Raw genomic sequence first — 12423 nt, 5'->3', positions numbered from 1 at the left:
TTCAAAAGTAAAAAAATAAAAACAATGCACTGGCTTGCTTAGGCAGTATCCATAGCTCATTTGTCATGATAAGTAACTGGTAATTCCAACTCTCCTAACTTTCTGGTAGTGCAGCTGTTTGGGTACTTCTAAGAATGCCCAAGTGTGCAAATGTGGGCATCAAAGCAGGCTTTTGTATTTCCTGAAAACACAGTTAAGGATTTAGATTAACATATACACAGATGCAAAAGGAATAATAACCAGTCCTTACGTACCTGCAGTAGCAGAAGGCAGGATACTGTGACTGGGCAGATCCTTCCCCATTCTGCAATGCTGCTGAAGGAGCAACACAGGCACTTGTCCCTACACAGTACTGCAGATTTAAACAATGGAGCAGAGGCAGCTGGGAGATAAGCATGTCCAACTGGAAGCCTAACAGGATGTTAACAAACTTGTAAGTGACAAGCTAAAAGGCTGTGTGCCGAGGCTCTTCCTGTAGCTCGAGGGCTCCCACATGAATGCCCAGCCTCAGCTGGTGCAAACCAAATTTGCTCTGCAGAGCTACATCAGCTTACCTCAGTCAAGGGCCAAGGTGCACAGCTCTAGGGTACTGCTGACCTGCCAGCAGCTGTCTAGAAACTTCATTCTAGGGAAAAACAAATCAAACAAACAAAAAAACCCCACAAAAACAAAAGACATAGGAGAAAGATCCACTCTGAAAAAGAACAGCCAAGAACAAGGAAGGCTTAGAAGAAATGCCTCTCTGTTCTGAAACAGCCTAGAAAACAGGAAATTGTAGAAGCTCCCTTCATAGGGCATTAGCATCCTACTGTAATACACATGAACTGCAGCACCCAGGATCACAAGGAAACTCATTTGTCCCAGCCATTCCAAACCTGGTTTGACTGCACATCATCTCCCCAGTGCAGAATCTCCTAACAATCAAACAAAAATATTTTGCATTTTCCCACCCTTTCTTTCCCCCTTGGGGCCTAGTTTCAAGCTCTTTTATGGCAGCATAATATGATTTTAGGCAGATAGAAACAGCCCATTATGAGATACATCCCATATAGGACATCTTGCTAGCACTGGAAAGTTGACATGGCAAAACACAGGCCATCTCCCTGCCCCGAGGCAACCCCAGGAACCAAGTGACAAAGAAAAGCATCATGCTGAAAGAAGGCAGATGTGTTGCAAGAGCACCAAAAGACATGTGTCCATTCACATCTACTTTCAACACAGCTGAATTTTCTTCTTGCCACACAAGCCTTTCACCTCACAGATTTCACAAGGACATACCACCTTCCAGCAGCTAATGCGAATTTGGCAATTGTCGTCCAAGAGCATTTTATTTTCACAGTAGGGTGAAAGAGAATCCAAAGGTTTGCCAACAAATGTAAAACAAGTAATCCCCAGCCCAGCACAAAACCCAAAGCCCAGGACTTTGGAGGACTCGAGACAGGGATGATACACCATACTTAGGTACTCCTTGCCAAGGGAGAAGGAGCATCTCTATCAATCACTTGTCTTACAGCCTCCTGGCTGCAGGTTATTGAGATAAAAACTAGAGTGCCAAGGATAAGTAACTACTTTCACAGCATTGCATGGTCATCATATATGCTGCAACGAGGGTGTTTCCTAGATCGAGCTTTACCACTCATGGAAAAGCTGTTCTTAGGGAAATGTGCAAAACTGGGCCACTGGTGAGGGATGCTGGATCTAGATGTGTTTTACTCTAGCTAAACACAGCACAATGTTTTCCCACCTGAAAATACTGCTGCCCTATTCCAGAAAATCTCTCCCTCCTACTATTTCACAATTCTCAATATAACAGTTATGCAAGAACAACAGTATAGTCACATGGAATGCTTACAGTTCCTAAGTGAGACTTTGCATATTATAACACCCTCATCAGAGCACAGCTCCAAATCCTCACAGCTCCCAGGCTGTGAGACACACCAAATCCCAGTCACTGCATCCCAGTCCCTTTTCTCCACCACACCTTTGCCCTGCTAGAGACCTACAACACAAAACGTGACACCCAAGAGAGTGCGGGGGCTGCTTCCATGTGTGTATCCTGCTGTCACCTTGGCCAGCCAGGTTGAGATTTCCCCCTGTCTTGTCCACTAATTTAAGTCTTGGCAGGAAAAGGGGAGCAAATGGCTCTGACAAGCTGACAGTGATATCTAACTCCCAGTAACTCAATACAGCACACTACCCCTTCTTAAAATGGCAGCAGGAGGATCTGCTATGGTCTTGGCATCTTAGTAAGACATTAACAAGATTGCTGGGCATCAAACAAGACCAGAGACTTTCTTCCAGAGCAATGCTGGGCTCCAACTTATGATACAGATTTGCTCTTCCAGCTTGGCCATCCATCTCTGCCACCAGTCACCACTGCCTTCAAAACATACCACTCCTTACTACAACTGGCGCTCAGTGAATAAATGAGCCCAAGGGCACAACACCAGGAGAAAAATTGTACCTGTGTGCATGACAAGTAGTAGCACACAGTTAAAAATCCTACAGGCAAGACATTCAAAAGGGTAAATCCTCATTAAATACTGGTGTTTATATTTTGGTGAAGAGGTTAGTGTAACTCCATCTATTAGACCTCATCTATACCTTTATATTGCCTGGTAAGCAAAACACAAGGCAAGGACAAGACAACCACCATCCAAGTCACAGACAATACATTGTTATCAGTACCACTCCAGTTCAATTGCCTTCTGCTTGCCATTGCCAAGAAGTGAGTTCTTGAGAGGCAAAGCCACAGTGATTGGCAGTGATCAAAGTCACTGCAGATACAAACCCAACAGCAGCAGCTGCATCATGAGAGGTCAGACCACAATGGCAGCAAGACTCTCAGTGATTACATGCTATGGTAAAAACACCCAGTCTTTAACTGTAAACATATAATATTGAAAAGATACAAGGCCAAATACATATAGCTAGGATCGCACTCTGACATTTATTACTCTGACAGCCTGGCAAGGTGTACAAACTAAAAGCTGAGAAGCCCTGCAGGAAGGAGGCCCAGGACACTAGAAAATTCAATTTCCACAGCTGCACTCTCACCCAGCAGGAGCCCAGCAGCCCCAGAGGGTGCAGCAAGAGAGGAGAGGACGCTTCAGGTTCAGTTCCCAGCGTGACCTTGAGGAAATCCCACAGCCTATGCACATTTCCACATTCCCCATCCAGGGGAGAAAGAGCACATTAACCTTGACCTACCTCAAAGAGGCGAAGATCTGGCTTAGGAGAGCCTGGAAGGAGCTCTAAAGGGTTTAGATGCAGGATCCTGCCCTGTGACTGAGGCACCCGGAGGCCACAATCCTACAAATCACCCCAGAAATTAGAAACCCCCGAGAAAGGTAAAAATCACTTTTGCTATACAAAGCAGCAGCTCCGGGACACTAAGGGGCACGGCTGAAACCGGACATGTGTCACTGCAATTTCCCCAGCACGGGCAGGGGGAGGAAAAGCAACGCAGCTACGGTCCCTTCATGCCCGGGAAGGGCAACCCCAGCACCGCGGGGAACATGGGGTGATCTCCCTCAGGCTCGGCTTTGACGCACGGGCAGCTGCGCCTCCAGCCCCAAATCCGGGCAGGGGAACACTCAACCCCTGGGAATACAGGAGCGGCTGGGGGAACCAGCACTTCCCGGGGTGAGCAGGCAGACGGGGCGCCGGGATGGCTTACAACCCCTGGGGCGGGAAGCGGGAGAGCAAGGGAGCCTGCTCCCGGGGTGGGGAGGATACACCGGGGGGGGCAGAGGAGCCCGCAGCCCCCAGGGTAAGGGGCTGGCTCCCAAGAACCAGCGGTGCACGAAGGGGGCCCGGCGACACCCTGGGATGAGGGGTCGGTCCGAGAGAGAAAGAGGCCGGTGCAAAAGGGGCCAGGCCGGGAGAGGCGAGACGAGCCGTGGCCCGGCAGCAGGAGGCGTGTTGGGTCCCCTGGCGGCGCCCCCGAAGGCCGGGGAGGAGCCGCGCCCGCACTTACCGGTCCGGGGCGGCGGCGAGTTCCCTCCGGGCCGGAGGCCGGCGCGGCGCAGGGTGAGAAGCTCTCGGCGCGGCGCGGCCCGGCTCAGCTCTGCCCCCTCTGGCCGCGCTCGGTGCAGAAACAGCTGCCACCGAGCCCACCCCTCCGGGCGGCCGCCGCGTCGCTGTGGCAACGCGGGCGAGGGCGGCCGGGCCTCGCCGCGGCCTTCCCCGGCCTGCGCCACAGCAGTGGTGAAGCGTCCCCGGGCGCCGAGAGTCACGGCGGAACGGGATGGAGTCCCGCGGTGCCCATAGCCCTGCCTTCCCCTTCGGAAGGGCGAGGTGCGCTCTCCCTCACCCCACCCGTCAGCCATCTTGCAGCCACCTGGAGAGGCAGCACACGGGTTGGGGGGGAACAACAGAACAAGTGAAAATGGGGTAAAAATAATAAATCATTGAATAGTTTGGGTTGGAAGGGACCTTCAAAGGTCATCCAGCCCAACTCCCTGCAGTGAGAGGGACATCTTCAGCTAGATCAGGTTGCTCAGAGCCCTGTCCAGCCTGGCCCAAAATGTTTCCAGGGATGGGACATCTACCACCTCTTTGGGCAACCTGTTGCATCCATCCTCGCTGTAAAAAAAAATATTACTTGTGTCTTGAATCTCCCTTCCTTTAGTTTAAAACCATTACCCCTTGTCCTTTCATAATGCGCCCTTCTAAAATGTCTGTCCCTGTTCTTATTATAGGTCTCTGTACTGAAAGGCTGCAATAAGGTCTCTCTGGAGCCTTCTCCAGGCTGAACAACCCCAACTCTCTCAGCCTGTGCTCACAGGAGAGCTGTTCCAGCACTCTGATCATTTTCATGTCTCTCCTCTGGCCCTGCTCCAACAGGTCCATGTCTTCCCTGTGCTGAGGACTCTCTGGATGCAGCACCCCAGGTGGGCTCTCACCAGAGCAGAGTAGAGAGCCAGAATCGCCTCCCTTGACCTGCTGGCCACACTCCTTTCGATGCAGCCCAAGATACGATTGACTGCCTGGGCGGCAAGTGCACAAACATGTCATTCCCTTAAAAATAAAGACAAAGCTGGTTGTGGAAGGTTGGGTCACCACGTGTTGCCTGTTGCTCCACCAGAAAGCCTCCAGGCCACAGGTGGCCATTGCTTTTGTGTTTGATAGGCTCTGTCGTGGTTTCAGGTGCATAACGGCATCCGAGTCCTAGCACAAAAACAGCCATGGAGACCATTTCAGTGAGCTTTGGAAGCTAACCAAGAAGGTGAGGAGGACAGCACCTCTTGGGAAAACACTCACAGGTGTGACACCACCAAGGAAAAAGGGAAAGTTCTCCAGGGGAATACATCTATAAGAGCATCCCTCACCATTCACATGCACCAGGCACTACACTATAACAGACACAGCAAGCGGTTACCAGCTCTGCACCAAAGGCTCACAGGAGCCAGCAGAGCACAAGTGCATCAAGCCTGTGCAATGAATCAGAGATGATCAGAGAAGAGCTTCTACAAGGATGGTGAAGTGTGTCATGAGGACATTGTGTGCATGGGAGCAACAATTACATGGAGCCATGATGAACAGCCCAGAAACATCAGAGTTGTGCATGCACCTGAAAACAAGAGGAACTTGTTATCACAGTCAGGGACCGTTAACCCAAGGTGAGAAAATGTAAACCAGAGGTCAGTAAAGCATCAGGAGGCAATGCTGATGAGTTGGATGTAGGTCAAAAAGGGCTTGTGCACTTTCATCCGGGGCTGGGCAAAGCATGAAAAAATACAGCACAGGAGGTAACAAATCTCACTCCAGAAAGGTGGTGGCTGACCAAGGAAGGAGACTTCTGCACCACAGCCATTTTCTTGTCTCTACCACATCCTTGAGAAAATGCTGGTGGGCACTGACATGGGGCTGCCCCAGTTTGGGGAACAGGGAAGCAAAGCACGTGGGAGCTGTGATCACCCCTTCCCACTCCCTAGCTGTGAAACTCCTTCCACCCCCTTCCTTGGTGGTGGCAGGTCCCTGCTCTGCCTGGTTTTGCCAAGGCTTTGGTGAGTTTCACTGCACTGATAAGGTGCCATCCCATAGATGTGCCCGTAGGACAGCACTGTCCCCTACCACTGAAGAGGTTAAGGCTGTTCAACTTTGCACTGAGTTTTATGAGGACTGCAATCACCTGCTTTTATTTTTGCTTCAACTGCACAAAAACAACTGCTCTTTGTAACTTACATGGCGCAAAGGACCTATTTCTTCCGGCAGCCTTTAAAAGAGGGGATTTAAAAAAAGCAGAGGAAGCAAATTTGCATTCAGAGAGTGCCAGGTTGTCAAGGTTTCCTCTGCTCTCAGACGTGATTTTTTTTTTCTTCTGACAGACACAACATGGATTTAAAACCATTCGGTACAAAATGGAGCTTCAAAAGCAGCAATGTCTGCATCTAACACGAGGTGAAGAGCAGAGCTCAGGACCTACGAGGCATGTTGTCATCATCATGGTACACATGGGAGCATTACACCAGGTTTGTGCTCAGCTTGTCACAAAGCTCCCCCTGCAAGAGTCTCAAAATCCTGAGCTGCTTTCAGCCTGGCTACTAGAGGGGCCGTGGGCTGATCTAGCCCTGCCAAGGACACAGGTCAAGTTCAGTCTGCTGGCAAAGAAAGATGCTTTCACAAAGCTGCGTTTTTCAGCTTCCTTCCCTGTGGATGGGTTTCTATTGGATGGAGATTTGTTATTGAACTAGCCAGGCCCAAAGGAATTTGAAGGCCACCTTGGAAAGCTGAAAGCAGGATCTGCTGTGGAAGTAAAACAGTTCAGCAGCAATACGACGTAAATCAACAGATCTATTAACAGTGAGACTCAGACGCGTGGACAGCTCGTGAACATAGATGATGTCCGATCAGTTAATGCATGCTTGGAGTATGGAAGCATGACCAGGAAATAACTGCATATGTAAGGAGGCTTGTTTCTGTAATAAATGGCTTTGTGTGATTCACATTGAATCGGAATGCTGAGTCCTTTATTTGCTCCAGCACTTCCCCGTTTGCATTACTTTCTCTTTCAATAAATCGTGAAGTGCCAATGAAATCCCTGAGTGCCTGATGAGTGTGGATATTAAACCTACACTTAAAAAAACCAAATCGCGCAAGCTTGGTCACTGCTCCTTTGACCCAGCAGCCATTGTGGATGTGACTAACAGAGTGCTGATAGGTGATTTAACTGATAAAGATTGAAGAGGCAGTAACATACAATTAGCACCAGTCAGCATAGTTTTCTAGAAAAATCAATCTCAACAGAGCCTGATCTCATTCTCCATTGCAACTACAGCATGGGTTGCCAAAGGTAATGGCGCAGAGGTGATAGCAGAGGAGGCATTGATGCATCTGACTGCTGAAAATACAACTAAACAGTATGAATAAAATTAACAGATTCACAGCTGGCCATTGACTTGGATGCCAGGAATCACCCAGAAATCACTGACCAAGCAGGTCTCATTTAATTTTCTGTGCGGATACTTGACATTGCAGAAGTGAGAGGGGATGTGGATGCAGCTGAAGAGTGAAGGGGGTGCAGGAAGGGGACAACTCTACCCCAAGCCCAGCTCAGTTGTCCTCGAGAGCTCAAGGCTGCAAGATCACAGAGTTGAACCAGCATACATGGTCTGTCTGTCCCTCCTGGCCATCGCTCCTTGAAAGGAGGCTGCAGACATCTTCTTAGTGGCTATTTGGTTCAAATAGCAAATAGCAAATAGTGGGAGGGAAGACCCTGATGTTCTAGGCACACAAGTGTTCCTCTCCCAGCAGCAAACTCTCCAGCCACTTTTCTCCATCAAAAACAGAGAAATCAAGGCTCAGAAATGTTAGTGTCTGAAGAAAGGAAAAAAGAAAAGCTTTCAGGCTTCCATCATTGATTACCAAAATCCAAAAAGACATTAAAATACCGTTTTCTTCCTTTTGTAAGTGACTTTTAGAGCTGCAGGAGTGCTAACAGGTAATATGTAATGAGCTGGCTTGCAAAATGACCCAGCTCATGCAACATGCCCCACAGGGCTGGCAACCTCCAGTAAGCATCCATCTCGCCATGCCTAGCATTCATGGGGCTCCAGCCTCAGGGCTGCCCAGCCTCCAGCAACCCCTCTTCCTGTGTGCCCATCTGCACTGTGTCACACAGCAGGGGTGCCCTGGGGCCTTTGGCAGCCAACACAGGCTCCCACGCTCAGCACAGAAAGTGCAAGGGAAAACAATCTTATGCCCTGTGTGCTTATCTCCCAGACAAAACAGCAAGGCACTTCTTTTTATCGAGTCCTGATGAATGGTGCTGTCTTGGCTGTGAGATTGGCCTCCAGATCCCACTTCAGGCACAGCTGGTGGTGTGGAGCCTGCAGCTGCAGCCACCACAGGAGCCTTTTGGCAGGGCTTATCCCCTCATGCCAGGGAGAAACTACCCCACAGCATCCCACCATCCACATCTGCCTTCATAGAGAGGTGGCATCGGATTTATGGGGCATTGCAGGACAGGGAGCACCACTCCTTCCCTGGAGTATGCGGCTGAGCAATGCCAAACAGTGCCATTTGCTCCAGGATTTTAGAGTGTTCCCCACTCTCCACAGCTCCTTCGTTCATCTGCCATTGCAGCACTGGCAAACAACTAAAGGAAATCTGCAGCCACATTAACCTGCTTTGCTTCTTCTCAGAAGCAGAAAGGTGAGATGGCTCCATGCTGCCAGGCTGGAGGGTGGAGTGGACACTGAGGGCAATGCCATCCTGCCATGGGTAAAAATGAAACGGCATGACTCACAGCGAGAGTCACAACTTCCCAGGGCCACTACCTCACCAAAAGCTGCTGCCAGCTCCTTCATAGCCATGTTATTTTGGGACTGCAAAAAGGTGATGGATCCATTTGTGACTGCTTCTGCCCTCCAGCCATCGTTGATGCACTGCACTTGTCACAAAATAGCCTGTTTAAGGAGCAGGGTCTTCTTTTCCCTGCCTGGGCTGTGATGAAATCACCTCATGTAAGGGATTTTTGACGGGGAGACGCTGTTTTCTCTCTCTTCTCAATGCACCAGGATGAAAGCCTCACTGGGATTGTGACTCAGCTGGATGCTCCTACAGCACATGAAGGATGTGCCAGGCCTCAGGAGCCAGTAACCTGCAGTCTTGGGAGGGAGCATCTACAACCAGCATTACAATCCATGCTTGTTCTCAGCTCTGGCCTTGGGGAAAAGCTAAGCAGCACAGGAATCTCCTTTTCCTCCAAAGTGGAAGGAAAAAATGGAAAACATTTGTCCCGAGATGTTGCTGCTTCCAGAAGGAGTAAAATCCTCTGAGGACTGGGCTGAAGAAGCAGCAAGGTGAAGATTCATACCTAAGCTCATGTCCTCCCCCAGCTATCCTGTTACCGCTTTCCCTCAGCCAGCTCTCCTGTCCTACTTCTCACTGTAATCTAAAGCTTCTCTTCATCAGCCCAGCAAAGCATAATTAGCAGCCTAATCAGCCAGGTTCATCAGCCAGGTCCTTTCTTGACATGGTGGAGAGAAATGGGCATCTCCATAGGGGCTACAGCCACCCCCTGCAGGAGCATCACTCTCTGCTGGGCATGCAGATTTGCTGTTTCAAAACCTGGTGATGCTAAACACCTCCAGAAGACAAGGTCTGGCTCATGGCAGAGACCTGGCAGAGCTGGCTTGGCTGGAGCACATCTGTGGTTACTGAGATCACTGTGTATTGCCATCTCTTTTTCATACCCGAAGGTCTGAGCTCTTGGTGCTTGCCTTGGAGCCATCCCATGGGTGGACCTGCAGCACTCTGGTACCTTTTTTACCAGGAAAAAAGGTTTTCTGCATTAGGAAGGAAGAAAACTCAAAAATTTCTCAAGTTATTTGTGGTTTTATTAGAAATACCGAGGTTTACTCTTGCTGGTTCAAGCAGAGGGCTGATGGGATGGTGAAAGCCTGGAAGCTTATGGCAGCTCGAGCAACTAAAAGATAAGGAATATCAACTTGCTGTTTTCCCATGTAAATCACTAAATGTCTGCAGATAGCATCCCTCAAGCTCTCATGTCCTGTTAGCTACATCAGACTTTCCCAACTTCTCCATGACATGCAAGGCTGTCCCGTATCCTCTGTGACGAACCTAATTCCCTGGTGGCCTCCTGCAACCCAGCATCTGATGGACACACAAGACCTTCCCCAAGATGCCCCTGGTGACCCAGTGCATGAGAGCAGTGCACCAGTACCTGGGACTTCTTGTGCCCAGCTAGGAGGTGCCCAGAGATACCTCCAGCTACAGCTCCCTGCTGAGATGCAGTGAAATCAAGGCAGAGCAGAACTTTTCAAACTTTACATATCCTAGGTAGAAATCCCATCTCTTCCTTCAGGCTGTGCTGCCTAGTTTGTTACGGGTCACCACCAAAATTCTCAATCCAGGAGCAAATCTCCACATATGGCTCCAAGGAAGGGTTCAGGCAACAGCCACCTCCCACCCATGCAAGCAAGACTTGCAACTTCATTGCTTTTCTAAAGAAAGCAAGTAGGGGTGTCTGATCTGCCTCCTCTGCTTTGTTTCTCCACATACTTTGTTGCTGACATCTTATCTGCTGCTTGAGAAAGGCAGCCCCAATCTCTCACTCCTTCCATGTGGGAATGCATTCAGGTTTCTATATTAATTTGCTTTTTAGAGGATCTTTTTCTCACCCATTTAATCAATTACTTTCTGAACGCAACACAGATCTCACAGCAACGAGCCAGTGTTAGAACTATGCCAGCGGGGAAAAAAGTAATTCCCTTTTCTTATTTGCAGATGATGTTGGATTATTTCATATGGTGCCACCTAGTTGAGAAACAGTGGATGGCAACCATCTATTCACAGTCTTCATCTTCTCCCAGGAGATATAATACTCTGCTGTAAAAGGGTAGTGGCTAAATTTTCCATCATCATGGCGCCTACCTGGTCTCCATATATCCCAAAGTCAACAAATTCCTTCAAGGTAGCTGAGAAGTGGAACAAGCCCCAAACTCTCCCTGTGGATTTTCAAGCCACACAGATTTACAGAAGAATAGTGCTTTAAGAACATACAATTTATTTCTGCAGAGTTCAGGAAATGGACACACACTTAATTGTAGCAAAGGCTGGTTTTTTTCATTTTAACAACTGATAAACAGGGTGGGCTTACTTCACAGCAGCCCTGGGCTGGGGTTCTGATGTACTGGTGTCTGGAAACCAGCCCCAAGCCTTTCCCAGTGAAAACAACTCTTGGCTTTTAAAGCTAAAAGTATGCTTTGATCCTCCTTTTGGAGGAAAACAGTGTATTTAGGGACCATCAGATTTCCTTTCCCTTTTAAAAGCTACAGCAGCATGACATTGTCAAGTATGGACACTGGAGGGTACTAAACCAGCAGAAAATCTTCTGAATTGGCAGGGTCTCTTCCAATGCTCCCTCAGTTTTGTATCCAGTTTGATAGGTTATATTTGCCATGTTGTGTGGTTTTTTTGCTGCTTCAACCATCTACTGCAACTGTAATCAGTGTTTCCTGGCCATAGCAACTACAGGCTTACAAAGAAGTTACTGTGCCTCAAAGAGTTTATTGATAAAGATAACACACCTGAAAATAACATGCTTTCCATTGACTCTCATCTAGCTCAGATATTTGCTGCCAAGTCAGATGAAGGAAAAAACAGTCAGGTTGTTGCTCTGATTGCCCACCAGCACTTCTGTATCCTCAGCTGGGTGCTTGCTCTGATGTCATTGCAAGGAGAAAAACAGATGCCAGAAAGGCAGTCCAGCCCAGTGGCTGGCACTAGGCAGTGAAAGACTGAAGATAACAATACTTGTCTGTGGTAGTTACTTAACTTTCTTTAAGTTATCAGCCCAAATCCCAAAGAGCTGTTCTAATGCTGCTGCTGCTAGGGTTTGGCATGTCCTGTCACCTGCCCTGATTGTAGCCCATACCTAGAATAAGCTAAACAACTTAGTACTAACCTCCCTCTCTCCTAGTCCAGTCTGTTATCTGGAGAGCTGTAGCTCTGCTGATACCTGGATGAGCCTTCCATAGAGTCCAGCCCACCAACCCTTATTTTGGCATTGCCTAACTCAGCTGTTGTGTGGCCATCACAAACAGAAAACTAAGTGCAACTTAGCTTCATTCTGTTGTAGCTGTGGATGCTACCTTATGCTACCTGTAGACTTCCTTAGCCTAGCTTTGCCTAGCCAAAAGCCTCCTGCACCTTTGTTGGGGGCCAAGCTAAGCCTATGTACTGTCACCTCTAGACTAACTTTGTTGCTCCCTAGACCTACACCACCTGACCTCTACTCACACATTCAGCTAGTCAAACCCATGCCCAAATGTTGAGTTTCCCATCTTAGCCCCACTGTAGCAAAGCCAAGCTACAAGGATATAAACTCAGCTGCAATCTGTCCTGTGCTTTGCAGTCAGCAGTACCAAAACATCTCCCATTTCTGTGCAGCAT

General features: G+C 48.8%; 1 protein-coding gene and 1 long non-coding RNA gene across 6 annotated transcripts in view; one reads left to right on the top strand and one right to left on the bottom strand.

Moving 5' to 3' along the window:
* The window catches only part of SLC25A22 (solute carrier family 25 member 22), a 52158-nt gene extending 48054 nt beyond the window's left edge, over positions 1-4104 (bottom strand). For 2 of the 4 annotated variants that reach the window (XM_065838803.2, XM_071809037.1), the window contains exons 1-2: positions 3980-4070; positions 3211-3312 (exon numbers count right to left, since the gene is read on the bottom strand). The gene's annotated coding sequence lies outside the window, so the exon portion shown is untranslated. Of the gene's footprint in view, positions 1-254; positions 278-3210; positions 3313-3979 lie in introns of those variants that run through there. The other 2 variants (XM_065838802.2, XM_071809036.1) reach the window with 2 other exon arrangements.
* LOC136102037 (uncharacterized) lies at positions 3011-6957 on the top strand. Of its 2 annotated transcripts, XR_010651415.2 has the most exons (3): positions 3011-3645; positions 4704-5624; positions 6333-6957. It is a non-coding gene; the product is annotated as an uncharacterized lncRNA (long non-coding RNA). The 2 variants fall into 2 exon arrangements; XR_011739311.1 differs by having other exon boundaries at positions 4704-6957.
* The last annotated feature ends 5466 nt before the right edge of the window (positions 6958-12423 follow it).

Source organism: Patagioenas fasciata, chromosome 5, assembly GCF_037038585.1.
Source record: "Patagioenas fasciata isolate bPatFas1 chromosome 5, bPatFas1.hap1, whole genome shotgun sequence".
NCBI classification, from domain to species: domain Eukaryota; kingdom Metazoa; phylum Chordata; class Aves; order Columbiformes; family Columbidae; genus Patagioenas; species Patagioenas fasciata.
The sequence above is the reverse complement of the archived record's forward strand: the minus strand, read 5'-3'. Positions and strand labels throughout refer to the sequence as shown.